Source organism: Manacus candei, unplaced genomic scaffold (assembly GCF_025592945.1).
Source record: "Manacus candei isolate 608988 ecotype Guabito, Panama unplaced genomic scaffold, ASM2559294v1 h1tg000050l, whole genome shotgun sequence".
Lineage (NCBI taxonomy): Eukaryota > Metazoa > Chordata > Aves > Passeriformes > Pipridae > Manacus > Manacus candei.
In genome coordinates, this window is record NW_026138098.1 from 18,651,991 (window position 1) to 18,669,862 (window position 17,872).

Genomic DNA, 17,872 nt, shown 5'->3' on the forward strand with positions numbered 1-17,872 from the left:
AGAAAGAGTTGTACCTGGACTGAGGCTTTCTTGCAACTCCTGTTCACCCCTTCCATCACATGAGCCCTATTCACTGCCTTTGAAGAGCCAGTAAGATGCAGACGTGACAGGGGAAGCCAAAGGCACAGAGCACATGACTAACACAGGCAAAGGGCAGGTGCAGCACTTGACAAACAGCACAAGTCCATGAGAAACACAAGGCAAAGGGACAGTGCTCCTCCCATGACCCAAAGTCAGCACAGACAAGTGACATTTAAGCAACTGAACCCAAACAGTGCACTTCTTGGCATTAAATGTCTGCCTGGAAAAGGCCACCGTCTGTAACTAGGTCAGTCACTATACACCAAGATATTTATACAACTCCCCAGCAATATGGTACATGAACACCTCGTGGCTATTTATCTTTATAAACACTCCTACTGCAAGGAGGATTTCTGTCTCATTTACAGATCAGCAGCTAAGGCCCAGCTTCAACTGACTGATTTGCTCAAGACCAAACAGGGCATCTGTGGCAGGGCATGGAATCAAACCTAAGATTTCTGAATCGCACAAGAAGAGCTTAACTTTTGTCAGTTAAGGCAAAAATATTTCTTCCCACTGCCTTTCATAAGTGATAGTACTTTAGTCTCTGCAAAAAACCCCCCACCTTCAACTGAGTATAGTGCTGTAGCTTGACATTATATTGTACAGTGAAATATGTCCAGATTTGCAGGTGACTAACTGCAAAGATATCTGCTTTGCCTCAGGTGCTTGATACCTATATCTTGTTGAGATCATTAAAACTCAAACCTTCCTCACTAGTTCATGGTGACAACTGACTTTGCAATGGTACAGCCCCCTCGCTGAGCACTGGCAGGATTTTGGCTGATCAGACAAGTATTCATCTCCTTCCATTCAGTCTCAAGAAAGGCTTAGATGATGAAATCTGAGTTTTCGCTTCCCGAATGGGAGAGAGACTTTCCCACAGGAGAGGGAAAGTTGTAGAGTACCACAGGATTGTAATGGCTTGAGATGGGAGATGACAGAGGGGGAAGGGAAATAAAATACATGGACAAGAAAACAAATGTAATGGTTTGGGTGCCTTGTAATCAGGAGCACGCCACACAGTCCCAGCCCCTGTCATGGGAAAATTGTAATGATACCAGCAAGTATGTAAGACACAAGAGGGAAGCAGGTGCATTCTCCTCTGTGACCTACCCAAGCAATTTTGCAGCTAGCAACCAACCATGCCTCACTTTTCTTTCCAGACTTGGGAATCTGAAACCATCCCCCACTTACACTGCCCTCTTCTCGTCCGCCCCAACACACCAATACCATCTGCACTGTCAAGTTTACACTCAAGTTTACATTTAATCTTCTTGACAAGGAGAGTCTGACCCACACCCACTCATATAGGATACACTCTCAGGAAATAACAGGTTTGCAGAAAACAAGTATTACTCTTTTACCGGTAGTCTCGCTCCTTTCCTTTATAACTTCTGGATACTTTCAAGGTTTGGACAAAGATTTTGTAGATCTGTTTTCTATAAAGAAAAAAATTCAAGCCACTTTTACATGCTAGGTTCATAATTGTTCCAAGTTCTAAGTAGTCTTCTCACCCACTGAATTCCACAGAATTTAGGGACAGGAGATATCCTGAAATACCTGTATTATGTTACCAAAGACAAATAGGTATGTGTACCAGAAGTAAGGGAGAAGGTGGAGGCTTTGGTTTTCAAAATTTTCTGGCTCAGGCTGCAGGAATAGAGCTATTTCTTGCTTACATCTTGCTACAGCTTTCAAATGCAGTCCAAAGAACTCTGTTCTTGGGAGTGTGGGTGGGAGGGTAATACACACATACATGCCAGAGCATATGACTCAAGCACATAACCATCCTTTCACATAACATTTCTCCTCTGATGACAAAGCGCTTCCCATTTGTGATTGTAGCAGAGCCACTCAAGTTGAAGGACAAAAGCTGTGGCTTGCCTTTTGCTTGCTGTATGGAAGATGGCCATGAGACAGCTACACACCTATGGGAGGACTCTGAGAGGGACAGCAGGGGAGAGCCCACTCACCCTTGCCCCCAGGTATCTCTGGAGGCCATACTACTTCCCTCCTTTTGTGGAGCAAAGCCAGGAGAAAAATCTCATCCTGAGCAAGATGGAAGCTCCTTCCAGTTCCCTCTTCACTGTGCACAGGAGTTGTTTTGATTTTGCCCTGGGTAATGCAGACTCCCTCTTCCTGTTCAGAGATTGATTAATTGTTATGATTAAATAGTGTGTCCCCAAGGCAATTCCTCATTCTTTCACAGTTAATGAGCATGCTATAGTGTTTCTTGCAATGATTCTGTAAAGGATATAAGCAAAAGACTGAAAGGAAAACATCAGGAGTTTTAATCAGAATCCACACTTTTTCCCAAAGAGATACGCTGATGACTTTGGCTGAGTCATTCCCTCAGCAACTTCAATGATGCTGTCATCACAGTGCTTCTCCAGACCACCCAGACCCTCTGAAGAAGCTTGCAGGCAGACAATAGCATCAGCATCAGGCTATCACCAGCTACTTCTTCCCCAGCCCTTCTCCTCAGTTCTCCCACATAACCAAAGTGGCAATTCTAGCTACTCGTCTATGGCTTCATTCAGTTCACAAGCATGGGCAAAGAATAATTTCTCAGTTTCGGAGAAACAGACCGAGTCCTAATGCCACTACCTCAAAGTAGATCAGTCAAAACAAAGAGTCCCAGTGAACAACAACATCATGATAAGTAATGCTGCCCCACTGCCTCAGCACAAACCCTGGATGCAGCTTGCAGGGGTCAGTTCCCTCTGAGTATGTTTTTTCTTCTGCGCCAGCATCCAGTTTCTGCACAACAGAGCCCTGTGCTTTGAAAACATGCAAAGGATGGGGAGAGGGACACATACGAACTAAGTATCAACAGAACACAGAACAAAAGCCATCAGAAGCATGCGAAATTGTACATGGGTCTATAATGAAGCTGACAGGCAGGCCAAGCTGGCCTTAAGGTATGAGAGCTTATGTCTGATCCAAGTAAAGATGATATGGGCCCATCTGAGACTGTGGACCTGCAGAAGCTACAAACTGCTGGACACTACTCTTTGCTGACTTTGCATGTTAAGATGTAGCCAAATATTTACCACATACATGTCTTTTAGAGATTCTTCAAAAAATTGCAGAGATTTTCATATCTATCTTTTCCAAGTGGAAAGTATGAATTAGGTAGCCTTTGTGTACCTGACTGTTGTAGTCCTATGATAGTCCCCAAAACACCCTTTGGCATATAAGTGGCATATAAGCGTATAAGTAACAGGGAAAGCATCCTTGAAATTAATGGGATGTAGCTATGTGAGAGGCTGAAAATAAAGATGCATCCCTATTTGACCTGCTTGGCTCATAAAAAGATTGGTCTGACTGTTACCAGATGATTTAGATTAATCATTACTAGCTACTGCCTACTTGTATATTGTTATTTGCAAGCACAGGAGATGGATGATAAAGAAACTTAGGACTGTAATTAAATATCTGCTTTTTATTCCTGTCCAAAGAGGATCATTTGGAAGGGAAACCCAAGGGAGAGGAAACCTTACTTCTGTGTAAGGGTTGTCCTCTTACGGCTTCAGTGCTCCTCAGTTTCTCCGAGGCTGGTAAAGGACAGGGGTTTTGGTGGCAGTCTCTCCCACCACACACATTTGAGAGCCATAAAAACCTGGCAAGCACCAAGACAGTCACAAAACAGCAAGCTTGACATGCACACACAAATATACATACATACATACATATATACATATATATATATACACACACACACACAACTTTAGATATATATGTGTAAGCAATCACTGACCCGTCCAAAAACATATGCAGGCTTGATTGAAGAGGATCAACCTTTTCTCAAGGGTAAAGTTTCCCTACCAGTGCACACATGCAGCTCCCACTTTGGTCGTTTTCCCCACACACCTGTCAGCTGGCTCACAGACACATGATCCCAAAATGTGACACTACCTCAAGCAATGCACACTACCTCTAAAAGCAATGAACTCACCCATTTGCTTATAGTAGACAAAGCTCTGTGTGACCTGGCACCCTGGCTGCAGGCAAGTCAGCACAGTGAAGCCTGCAGCTAAAAACCATTTGCAGATTTTGCCTCTGCCAGCAACTTTCCCTGTCTGTAAACTCAGCTGGACTAAAGAACAGAAAGACTGATATGGATGAGTGGTATTTTCTCCCAACATGGTTCACAGGGTTAGTTGGCTTTTTCCCTGGTCTTGGAGGGATATGGACATTTTGCACAGGTCTAGTAATGCAAGTACAAGCAAGACAAGCATTTCAGAGAAGCAGGTAGGAATAAGGGGCTACAGAGCAAAATTTCTGTGTGCTTTTGGTTTGCAGTGCTGGGGTGCAATTACACCTGCATACCTCCACCCAACTGTGGTTTCGAGTTCACCAGAGAGGCCCTGTTACAACTGTTTTGGTAACTAAGTCGATAATATGTATATAAATACCTTTCTAGTGACAAGCGTGGAAGGATGGAGAAACGTAGTTGGTTTGGGGCTCCAATGTACTGGGAATCTTTTACTTGTTAGGATTTGTCACAGACCTCATCCTTCAAGCATTTAACTGAGGGCATTTGCTTTTCACACAGACAGTTCCTCGAAGAAGTGAAGGTAGAAAGCCATAGCCTTTGATCCTGTCCAGAAAGCTTATTTGTCCTTATCTCTTCTCACTTTTCCTTCTCCCCAGCCTCTGTCCCAGCAATGTCAGAGGACCACTGAGGAGCCCTATAGCTGGTGCTGTACGAAGTCAGTGTGAACCAATCACTTTGGTCTTTTGCTGCAAAACTTTTCCTTACTCAGATTTAATCACATTGCCTGTTCACAGGCCATTTAAAAAAGCATAACCAGTTTGTCTTCTCGAGCTCAATTTTAATTATTTCTGTTTTTATTTTGCTTCTCAGTTCTGCCGCTAGGCTAATAAAATCCAGTTCCTTGGGATAGCAGATTAAGTTCTGCAACAACTGGAGGTAGAAAAGCTTATGCCATTTAAGAAATTTTCCAGCGATTAAAATTGGATACAAGTCATAGTCACAGTCATTTATAGTGGCCTCTTAGCACTGACTAAGTATTTGAATTATTTTACTTTTTCAGATTCTGTAGTATACTAACTGTTTTCTATAAAATATTTAAATTATTTTATTCCTATTTATTCCAAAAAAGAAAACAAAAATGCCTCAGACCCCTATACAAATCACAAAAGTTTTTAAAAGTAGTTTATCTGTAGGCAGTAATCATCTGGAAAATACAATCAATGTATTTGCTTAAAGTTACTTACAGAACAATGCACCAGACAATTAAATGGAGCTTCATAGCAATTTAGTGGTCTTTTAAGAAGATCATGCCCCTTTATAAAATAATTATATGTCATGAACAGTAATCACTGCATACAAATCTTTCCACACACAAACTTTCAGAGACAATTCTGCATTTCTCAGAGCAGAAAAAAGCCGGACAAAACAAAAGGACTTTCCAACTCTAATCACTAAAGAAAATATTTAAATGCTGCTTGATTTCTCTTACCTGATCAATCACACAAGTGATCCTTGAGTGCACATGCATTCACATGCTCAGAAACCACAATTCCTTAACAATTTCCTTGTTTTAAAAACATCCATATGCTTCTCTCTTACCTTCTGTGCTCCAGCTTCCTGATAGGGATAGCACAGGGCTGCACTTTCTTCCCTTAAGTCAAAGCCCCAGCAAGTTTTACAGCAACCTGCTTACTATTAGCACTTCCCATTATTTATGTGTGTCAGACTCTTCTTCTGAACATGGTTATCTTAATAAAAATGATGACTGAAAAATAAATAAAACAGCAAAAGTGGAGAAGCTAACCCTTGAGCCCTCGCAGACCTGCCCAGCCAGGTGAAGTGAAATGAGCAAGGAATCCAAAGTTAGTAAAATGTATTTAAATAGTTATCAGGCAAGGGGAAACCAAACGGAGATCATGGTAGGGAAGAGGCAAACATACGTATTGGAATAACCATGCGGTGTCAAGTAACAGACAGATGAAACAAACAGTCATCAGCTATTTTTACACTCAGATTCGCCACTGGTAATGCTTCAGAGATAACTAATACAGAAAGCAGTGCTGTGCAATTGGCTCACTACTGCCAATGAATCAAACCTCAGAGCACTGCATTTTTGTGCCTACAGGTGTGAGTCAAAGTGTTTATTAAGGTCACCACTAAAAATACTGTGTAAGTCTGCACACAAGCAACACATTACTGTCTTATGGGTGTTTTTTCATAAATAGCTCATTTCATCATCAAGGCTGGACAAATGTAGCCAGTGTTCTTGGAGTAAGGACCCCATTCCACAGTCCTTCCAAAGCAAACAAGATCAGTCATCCTCCTGGGAGATACATACTGGCATTGGGTTTCATTTGGCACGCTGCAATAGGATGTTGAATAATTGGGGAAATATGCCATGAAGTCAACAAGCTAAGTTTTTGTACTGCAGATCTAAACAATGGATTGCACCCTGGGCCACACTGGTGCATACAGCTCCTTACTGAAGGAGCCTGCAGCAATATAAGAAGCAAGATCTCCTGTGATTACAGCCCAACTCCTGCTTCCATGATAGAGCAGGACTCCACATGAGCCTAGTGTCATTTGCATTTTAAAAAGGGCTGCTAATTACATTGCTACAGCATGAACAAGGTAACAACCACACAGTAGCTGCTGCCTGAGAATCTCCAAGCACCAGGACGCTTGTGATGAACTAATTGTCCCTGAGATCCAAGAGCAGCCCAGGCCTATCCCTCCTTGGAGGGACAATGACCTGCCTTCTCCAAAGCAATCTTCAGTTTTGAATTCCCCACCTGAGAGAAGTGTATTGTTCACTTCAGCTACCAGCAGGAAGATTTTACGAAGACCATTCTCCTAAACTCCTGGTCTGGGCTTTTGGCGCTCAAGTGTTTCTTCTAACACAGTCCAAGCTGAATGCTGGTCTTGCCAAACATCAGGGAACTTCTGCTAACTTCTGGCCTGGAACTACACAGTTCCAACAGTTTCCCATGTCCTCCACCTGTAAGAGTACTTATGCACAAAGGTCTGGTGTACCATGAATCACGGCACCTATGAACTCAGACGCTGGAGAGAACAGGTGCATAATGAAAAAAAACAAGTTTGGGATTAAAACAGACAGTGGAAAAGTACTTTTCAGGCCCCCACTGCCACTGATGTAGGCAAAACTGTCTGTATATGTGCCTGTCTCTCCCACACATTTCTAAAGAGGAGTGGAATGTATTTCTGGAATACTTCTGCTAAAAATAAACCCATCCTTGCTGTCTACGAAGTGAGGCAGGTATAGCCCTGCTTTCTATAAGCTCGTGAACTTGTGAACTGATTAGAGGTTGAATCACAACTAGAAAGACCCCTATGGAAATTGTAACTGCTAGTGCAGGAAGGGTGGTTGATTGTTTGGTAAATCTAAAACAGGCCTCTCACATGAAAGCAGCTGGGGTTAACACCATTCATCATGATGAATGTGCTTCACAGACTGCAGCTTTGAAAGGACTCAAATCTTGGGATAGCCTTACTCAAATATGGTGATAATAAAGATACATACTTGCAAATTCAGTGCTCAGATGAGACTCTGGGATCAGATGGCCTGTCATTAAAATAAAACCACTTCTGGGGAAAATTACTGAATAATGCACAGCAAACATGACCCAGCGGAACTTAGATGTTGTTATCCTGCTCCCAGAAAATTTACAAAGCAAAAATTCCTGCTGCTTCCATTCAGTGAGTGTAGAGCAACAACAGATCACACTGAACTTCCGTAGACAGCAATTTAGACTGAAATTTTAAATCTATATGAAAAGAGTATGCAAACTCCACAAATACGTCAATGGAAAATGTATGTATGTATAATGAATGTATCTTTCACACATACACACACACTTGAAACTTTGTATGCTTGGCAATGCTGAGAATACAGACATGTAAGCCTTATGCAAGAGGAGTAGCTTTCAGCTTTTTCTGACTTGTCTCCCATCCCTGAACACTTTCTCCAGGGAAATAAATGGAGCTCTGCCCTACTGAAAGAGACAGTTTTTTTTTCCTTTGTTACCTTAGCTGCAAATCCCAGAGTAGCAGTATGCAGACCCCGAGGGGTCAATGCACGAATCACATGTGAAAAGTTGCTGGTATATGGAAAGCAAAAAGTGGAACTGATTATAAACAGAAATGAAAACATCACCCTGGATTAGGAAAATGCAAACATCAAACTGTTTTGGTTGTAGAAAGTAAATGTTTATAATTCTCATGGCAATAACAAGCAAGGGGTCTATTTAGAAACCCATGAGAGCAATAGGACTATATTGAGTTCTCAGTTGTTTACTTACAGCACTTTTTGTCCAGCCGAGGAATGCAGGTTCAATTCTTACCTGGCAGCTACAGATTAAATGTTCTGTTGATTATTATCACAGTGAGTGGAATAACTTGATCTCTGGGCACTGGACAGATGAGTGTAGAACATTGGCTGGACAGAGCAGCCTCAGGATCATATCAGCCAAACAAAGGCAGTGAAGCAAGGAAGTATTGCTTATAGGCATTTTCTCTCACAAAGGGGAACAAGATCAAGGCTGCATTTTCTGCTCAGCACCTCCTGTCAGCCAACACATGCTGTTTTGCACCTGATATTAGAGGAAATGACAGGTAGATCTCTGCCATATTTCTCCTCTCTCTCTGTGTCCTCTTCTGGGCCCAGCCCCTTACACATCCTGGTTTGAACCAACTTCTGTCCTGGCAAACCCAGCTGAGATGTAGGTGAAGAAAGAAAGGTCCCCAGTACCTCAGAACCATTGGCAGTCCTACAGCCTCTTCCCTTGGGGCCATTTCTCCACCTTACTGGAAGGGCTACTTATCCACCCCTTGTGCAGAATATGTGCAACGAGACCAGGGCAGGACTCATCCACAGCCTCTCTCCAGGGCTAATCCTTAGGGTTCACACTTTGTCAGTAGCTGGAGTTTGTCAGTCCCAGCTCCAGGGACTCCTAGAGCTCTGACAAGGAGAGAAGTTTTTTAAACTCCTTAGAGTTTTTTCTATTTGTCCTAACTGAAGCTTTGAATGAGGCCCAGCAAAGTAAAAAGTCTCTGTAAAAGGAAGCTCTGGAATAAATTTCAGAATAGTTCAAGAAAAAGAAATATTTCCTTAATTTAATCTTTCATAATAATTTTATAATATGGTGCTTAATATAATACAATATCAAAATTATTTTCATCCTGCCCTCAGAAAGAGTAAAAGATATTATTTCTTAAAAAGAATTGCTATGTTTCTTCTCTGAAATCAGATTTCTTATGAAACCAACCAACTTTGCTACATTTCAGCTTTGTTTGCATTATGATCACTGGCAGACATTGGTTCCACCAACTTTTTGCCCATTTGTGAATAAGACATTAAAATCAATTTTAAAAGAATTTCTAATCTCCTGATCTCCTCTCCCTGCTGCTGTGCCATCAATAGCACCCAGACTCAGCTGACTCAGAAATGACTTGTCTGGATTCCAGCTCTGAACACTCATCCTGAAACTGTGGGAGGTGCCTGGCCATTGCACCAGAACAGATATAGATTAGAAGGACCCTAAAAACACAGCCTCAGTGACAGTTTTGGCAAGGATGTCAGTCACAAACTCATCCTATTTATTTCCCCCATAATTAAACTGACTCTTCAGTCAGGAGCAGTTATGCTTTTGCCAGTAACACAGCTATCCCACATACTGTGATCACATTTGCAGAACCCCAAAAATATGCTTTTGTATAATTGCTTCACTATTAAACACTCTACAAAGAGTGGAAGACAGATGTGGCAGAAAAGAAACTTACTACGGGAGATGCAAAACACCAGAAGAGGACTAAATTATTCTACAAGTAAGCGATTAATCCTGCAAAGCAATGTTCTACCTGAGCCCATTTTTCAAAGAGATTGCACTAAGATAGCCAAAAACATGTTAGGTACCTCTGCCATCTGAGACCTGATTTACCTTGGAAATCTTTCCCTTCTCATCAGGAATTGTCAGCAGAAACTGACAGCACTTTGCCATTTGTAGAAAAGGTTCAGCCTGTCCCAGGACACTCAATGAACCACTCTTTCAACTAAAGGTTAAGAAATGAGCCCACTTGTGACATATCAGATGAGGCAAAAAAACCTGTAAGTAGTCTGAGTGATCTAAAAATTAGTTCCCATTATTATGTTGAAGCCAGCAGCATTTAGAGAGATTAGGACAGATGCATTAGGTAATTTATAAACATAGCTGTAATCCATCTAGTTTAAGGAGAGGTTGGAAGAATGTGGAGTTACTGGTCTAGAGTAAATATTTCCAATTTACGAATCACAAAGCAAAAACTGGAGACCACAGGCTAATTAAAATAGCTGGAAAACCACGATGGGAAGCATAAGGTGCTATTTTTAGGGGGATCGTATGAGAGCACAGGCAGCCAGAAGTCTAGTCAATCCAGAGGTGTCACATGGCTGTTCTCAGAGTCCTTTGCGCTCTATCACTGCACTACAGACAAGGTGAACCAGACAGTATGATTTTTGTTCCTGCCCCCCACATCCCCATCCAGATTTCATACAGTATTTTACATTTCACACAACACACTGGATGATTTTCCATGGAAGTTTCCACAGAACCACTGTCCCTATCATGTGCCAGGTTCCTTCACAACTGAGAGATGGGGTTTGAGCAGTCTGTGCAGGACTGACTCCCTCCAGATGCTGGAAAAAGCCAGTGTTTTACAAGAGGAAGTTGTGGTACGCTGCATTACAGGAGGAAGTTGTGTTATGCTGCAGTACAACTGGTACTGCAGAGGTAGCTGCGGTTCAAACGTGTGCTTATCTCTGGGTGAGGAGAGGTAAAGAGAGAAATAAAACACTAAAACTTGTTATAAGCCAATGGGTTTGCCTGAATTACATGAGTTTTCATTTTGTGGTTTGTAGAATACACTTGCTGCGGGCCAAGAAGAGGAAGGAGTGAAGCACAGCAGAAGAAAATATGATAATTTTATTGCTCGGCAGTCGATGAAGTTTCAAAACATACCTGCATTATCTCAAAAACTCAGAGTCCTGCAAATGTGTTCAGAAGATACTGGGGTGCAAAATGTTTTCCTGCATGGTTTTGTACTGGAGCACCAGTGGGCAGTGAGGGGAGGCCAGCTTGGTTTCAGAGGAAGATTTCAGCCCAGATGTGAATCAGACAGGGAAGAAATTTAAATTTGCATTTCCTCCTTCTCAAACCAACTTTATTTCTAGCTCAGAAGCCTTCTCCGGAAAGGACTGCTGGAAACCATGAAGGTTTTGAAAAATATTTCAGTTTTGCGTGTCTTGGAAGAAAAACAGCTACCATGAGTATTCAAGCCACAGCAAACACAATTGCCTAACCTGCTTCCAGTCCACCAGCAGATCAGAGCACACCCATTAACTGCAAGAAGCAACGTAGTTATTTGCCTTTTTTGCATTCCAGTAATCCAAGTAATTATAATACAGTCTTTCTAAAGAGATATGACTTTGTCATATTTAAGAAAAGTAAGCAATCTAAAACTGGCATTCAGTAAACCAGAAAGCACTAGAGAGGGAACTAGAGTTTATGCCCAGCCTTTCAGAAAAAGCCAATGTGTAATTGTTCAAGGTTTTGCTGAGTGTCAGGAATGGAAGATTAACAAGCAGTGAGATTATCGGTGTTAGCGGGAGGAATTCGCGCAAACACGGGAAGGCCAAGAGCAGCTAAAAACCTGGTCTGAAAGATAGCAAATGTGCTTCTCTGCAGAACAGTGCTAAATAATGACTGTGAAGAAAGGAGCCAAATGAGGAACAGAAAGCAACTGCTGCAGAAAAGTGAGGAAACAGAAACAGGGCAATCTGAGACAGAACTCGGTTGTGCTGCTTCGCTGCAGGAATCAGTCCCAGCTCCCCCACATGCAGCACACCTGGGCTGGCTGACACACACGGACCTGGGCAAAACGTCCTTGGCAAAATCTGGCTGGGGAATTGGTGGACTGGGCAACTAGGGATGGATTTTCATACTTTCCCTGTAGCTGCACTTAGAAAGTAGGGTCAGTGAGATATGTGAGGTAGATAGGAAGACAGCATCAGAGAGCCCCCTAGGAATCCCATAGGCCTAAAAACTATGTCACATCCCTTTAATGAGGATTAACCAGATGAGTCCCAAGTAATCAGAGATTACTCTTAGCAGTAAAGTGATTCCTGTGACTGAAGGTCACGGTACCAAATGTACTAAAGTGGCTGGTATCAATAAACTGACAAATGCAAACAAAGGAATTCTTTAATCTCATTCCATTAAGGAAAAGGCATGTGGTTTGAATTATGATCATTTAAATCACTACCTTCAGGCACTTTTTGAAGGTTTGTAGTCTGTTAAACTCATTAGAAAATTCATGCTGTCAAATATTTGAAGAAAAATATAATGGGAATAAAGAGATAACTATTGTCTTTTCAAAAAAGCCACAACCGACTTCCTTTAAACTTTACAAAGTCATTTTAGGGAAAAAAAACAAACACAAACCAATAATAAAATTATTACTGATGAAAATTCTAATGTTCCAAACATGTACATGATTAATTATCTTCCTGCAGAGATTAGGGACTCTTCTCTTAGGAATAAAACTAAACAAATTTGCAAAATCGAGACTTTAAGCAGATCCATAATGGCAGTCATACAGATACACTGCTTGATTTCAGAAGTGTTTACACACAATACAGAGCACAGTGTGAAGCATTTAAGCACTGTAAGCTCAAAGTGCATTTCATTGCAATCTTTTAGTCAGTGCCAGAAAGTATTGCTGTTTCCAAACACAGCAGTAATTCCCACTTCCAAAGTGTATCTGAAATCCATTAAGAAAATGACTCCGTATGCAGGCAGGCCCGAACTAAGAGGCAAGGTTTGATGTACAGACTGGCAACACTTTCAACAGCATCCATGTCATTTGGGATCACAAGTCCCACTGATTTAAGTATTTCAACTCTGTTGAAGGACAGTAGCCTCTCAGATATTTCAAAGTGGCACATGAAAGCTGGATATTTTGGAAATCGATGTTTTGTGTAGAAGCAGCCTGGCTGATGCAGCTGTGCTAGCTCCAGTCAACAGAAACCCTTCCACAGACACGACTGGGAGCTGGAACATCCTCTGCTTGTTTATTGTTTCAAAGACAGAATTTGTGATGTCCTCACAGGAGGGATGCTAATGAGACCTTGGAACAGGTGGTGTAAATAGAAATGCATAAAATGCAAACATTTAAACAAGAATATTTTTGCACTGTTCAACATTAGATATGTTAATGAATGGTTGATTCCGGTATCCTATTCACATTTTCCTTTGTACCTTTCCCAGCTTTACCATTTATTTTAGCATTAATGTAAAAAATTATAGTCAGCAAATTTCATAGTTCCTTCAAAAATCATTTGCAGACTCATAGCTTCCACAAAATACTTCAGATATAATCACACAGTCCTTATATTTACTATTTGAGCTACATTAGTTCGTGAAGTCCATGAGATGTTACTAACAGTCATTCAGTATATTAGGGGTTTCCACTGTGTCCAGTACTAAAGTGAGCAAATACCTACTCTTGCAGTTAGAGATGATGATTTGTAAATCCAGGCCCATGTACACATGGTCCTTTTGCTTAAGACAAGAAAACCCAACCACTGCCCATTTGAATAAAATCACCCTGCAAAACACATAGAGATTCATATCAAATACTTCTATTGGAATTCTTTCCAGATCTCACCTTTAAACACCTACAACACGCTTTGTAGACATGTTGTTAGCTTTAGAGCAACTGAACTATATGCTCAAGTTACACTGGGAACCTACAGAAAAGTTAGCTTTCTCCTCTTCTGGCATTATGGACTATTCATCAGCTTATGCTGAGTCCTAGATGGGAAAACCTCCAAGGCAGGATTTTTAGTAGCACATTCTGCCTTCTGCAAATTACTATGGTATGATCATAATGCCTTTGTGCTTTCGTCTAACTGTTGGTAGTATTTTAAAAGTGCCTATTGCTCTTTAGTCTAGAGCTGCATAAACAACAACAATAATAATTAATAACTTTTGCAATTATCTCCTGCCAAATGAAATCTCATTTTCAGCTTCAAGTGGATACATTCATATGTCTTAAGTTGTTGTCTAGGGTTTCTATGCACTAACTGTTGGTATGTTCCATCCCAAAGGTGGCTCTTTGGGAAACTTTGATGCTCTATAAATAGAAGATATTTATTACTATTGGGGGGGCACAGGAATGCAACAATTCACCCTCAAAGGACAGAGACACTTAAGAATGCTTGCTTCAGTATTGGATGCATGAATAGTTCATAATCAGTGATGTGAGAGAGAGAAATGCTCTAGTACAAAATATTCTGTATGAGCAAGAAAGTGAGATAAAGTGGACAAAATCCATCACACCCAGTGCTGGCCTTTCACAAGTTTAATCTGGCCATCTCAGCTCCCTTTCTCATCCATGGAGGTTAGCAGACAACTCTGGGAGGTCTGAAATGCCCTTCTTCCTGCAAGGAAGAGTCACAGTCTCAGGACACAGTCCTTCTGGCAGACAAGAGAGGAAGTCTTCCTGAGCAGCTTAGCCTGGGCACCGAGAGCTGAGACAGCTGAAGAGAGGTGGCAGGACTCTGGTCTCAGAAAGGGGACAGAAACCCAGCAATGGCAGAGATCACAAGAGCAAGGAAACACAAATACAATGCACAAAACAGGAAATTTAAAGGGAGCAGAGATACTGAGAAAGTACTAAAAAGTCAAGAAAAAAATAAAGGGAAAACTAGGAGCAGCACGACAACCAAAGTAATAATTTTCTTCTAAAATTTGCAGGTCTGTTCCTGTATTCTCCTTGTTAATTTTTCAGCAGGAAATATGAACAGATTAGGATTTCATAGGATCAGATCAAAGGCAGTTAAACATATCAAGCATTCTCCTCTAAGTCACTTCATTCCAACCTTCCAAAGCAAGCTACGCTGAGCTGTCACCCAGCAGGAGAAGCCCTGTGCAGAGCGTTGTCCAGTGCTGGGTACACACTACAACCTGACATGCCTTTGACCTAAGATTTCAGACCTCAGTGTCATTCCTGACTGCTGCAACACAGCAGAATTTCAGAGCTAGGCTGGAAAGAGGGAGAGAGACGGTGGACTCTTAAACCTCTGGCAAATGCAAGCAAGACAGGGTGCCATACCTCACCAGCAACAAGCTCATATAAGCAAAAGGTGTTATATTTCATTTCAAAATCAGTGAGGAAACAGTGTTTCACCCAGAAAGTTGAACTAAAGAGATACATACCCAGTTGTCTCCATAGGGAAAATCTGCCCGAACCGATGCCCTCCTTCCCCTGCCGTGGGCAGGAGACTGTGAGACGGCCGGGTCAGAGTGTCTGGAGGGAGCAGAGGGTGCTGAGTGGTGCTGGCAACGATGCCCCAGGGCTGACACCGAACCCCCCTCCGCTTGCCCCAGGGCCTGCCAGAGCTGCGGGTGCTGCAGCACGTCCTCACAGCTCCCCCTAACACCATCAGGTGCCTAAAGGGCCCTTCAGGCAGAGCCCATGCTGCTGACAGGAGTGACAAGCAAACACTGCCTTCACCTAAAAAGACAGGTGCTGTTTTCCAACTAAATGAGCACTGAAGTCTGTTTCCTTTCACTGGTCATTTTACAGCCCGGGAAAAAGTGCATGTCCTCAGCTCTTGGTGTGCTGAGCACAAGGATTGGGGGACAGAGGAGAGGGTGGCCATGGCTTGGCCCCACTACAGCAGCTCTCTGCCTGGAATTAGCAAGGGGAATGAGTAGTTACACTTCAACTCTCTTTCACCAAGTGAAAAATTCACCTCTACCTCATTCTTCTCCAGAAGTCCAACAAAGGGCTAAGGTGATGTAACCTGCTGGCCAAAGACAACACCAACCAAACTCTCTCTTGCTTAGGTCAGGGAGCTCAGGTATGAAGTGAAAGGTCACACAACAGCACTGGAGCTGATGGTCTGACTAGCAAGGCCCAAAAAGAGGATGGAAAAGCAGTAGCCATGAGAAGTGGACATTAGCCATTTGTCTTCTGAGAAATGCTGCTAGTTAGAAGATCTTTGATTAATGCTACTAAAGACATGAAACCCTGCCCACCCAGAGCCAGATGACTGTTGCCTAGTAAAAATGCCAGGATGGAAACTATTTATGCAGCCTCTATCAAAGAGTCAAATTTTTTTGAGCCCTCTGTAGGGACTGCACTGTCCACACAATGGGACAGACCACCAAATCCAGGCTGATGCAGGTACCATGATTCAGCCCAGCCTTCCTCAAATGCTGTCTGGCATTTGTTAGGATGTGCCTCAGCAGGTCAGACAAAGAAAAAGATTTAAGGAGGTCCTTTGTGCACCAATTTCACTTGTCTTTGTTCCAGGTAATCAGTGTAAACTCTAACCCTCTCCCACACAAACCCTATTTTTCAGTGTCTTGCAAGAGCATAAAAAAAAAATAAAAGAGTCAGAGACTGTGGCCAGGATTATCTTTCTGCTGGTTTTCACTTTATGGTCTGTAGTTCCTAGATTGTGGAAAAGGTAAAAAAACCCACCAAAGCAAACCCTATCACTCTGTCTCCTAGTCTGAAAAATCCTTTTTATTTAATCTCTTCTCATGGAAGAAAATATTCTGTGTTTCTCCACACTTCTATTCTCTGTATCTTCTTTAATCTACTCTTATGACTGTTTTGAGGTGATAGTAATTACCATAGGCATTATTCAGAATGGATTTATGTGGGGACACAATACTATTCTTGGTCCCTTTCCCAGTCTTCTATTTGCCTTTCTAACCACTGAGCATGAAGCAGAGATTTTGGAGGCATGAGTGTAGCCTACTAGCACGGAGACACACATACCAAAGCCAACACAGCAATATGCTTGAGAAAAGCATTTTGGAAAACCCTGCTCCTTTTAGCTCTCTACCAAGACAGCCTCTCCAGGCTGCCCCATGAGTGCCTGCTACATCCACAGCAGAGTTGAGGCTTCAGTAACTCCGGATGCTGCATGTAGAATATACCACTCAGTTTAGCTTCTTCTAACCTACTCCCATTCCTCATGCTTTATATTAATCCTAGCAACTACCCCTAACAAAAACCTGTTCTACCCCAATTTTTGCCATTCATTGCCAAAGCCTCACAGATAGGGAGTGCTGAACTTGTGCCCATTACTTACACTGTGCAGTCTGTGTAAATTGTACCATTAACGCAGATGAGTCCTACAAGTGCCTATGCACAGGGATAAAGGAAGGAGTCAGATAAAAGACATTTGCAATTACCTATAATCTCAGCTGGCACTGGTAATTTCAGGGCTTTATGCAATAATCAGTACAAGGTGCATTCTGTCAATGGTACAAATGAAAATGATTGGGCATTTCTAGGTCCACATCTTAGTTCTGGAAGTGTTTGTAGAGTTACAAGGATCTGGTTTAGATTGCACTGAACTGAATTCAATCCCACCAGATGCCTTTCTGTTGGCTGCTATGGGTTTTGAGTGCCTCCTTACCAAGTGATTTTTGCCAGTGTGTGCTGCACTGGGAGGTGTGAAGGAGGGACCTCAGCCTGGCACTTATCACGCTCACTCTGGCATTGGAAGGTATACCAGCACACCAGTGCTGGCAGAGCCATTCAGGGGGAATCACGTGTGTCCCAGGGGTTGCAGCAGCTCAGGTGGTGGTGTTCCCAGGTGTCTGCACCACACTCTGCACCAGAGACACACAACACTGACAGCTGGGGTCCCTCGGGGTCATGACACCTAAGCGCGCACACGTATTGTGGCAAGACACCTGGGAAAACCTT

General features: G+C 42.4%; 1 protein-coding gene across 7 annotated transcripts in view; it reads right to left on the reverse strand.

The window, feature by feature from the left end:
- The window catches only part of CUNH10orf71 (chromosome unknown C10orf71 homolog), a 31,339-nt gene extending 15,871 nt beyond the window's left edge, over window positions 1-15,468 (reverse strand). For 3 of the 7 annotated variants that reach the window (XM_051801272.1, XM_051801271.1, XM_051801268.1), the window contains exon 1: window positions 5,684-6,011. The gene's annotated coding sequence lies outside the window, so the exon portion shown is untranslated. Of the gene's footprint in view, window positions 1-3,844; window positions 3,947-5,683; window positions 6,012-15,357 lie in introns of those variants that run through there. The other 4 variants (XM_051801269.1, XM_051801273.1, XM_051801274.1 and 1 more) reach the window with 4 other exon arrangements.
- Window positions 15,469-17,872: the final 2,404 nt, after the last annotated feature.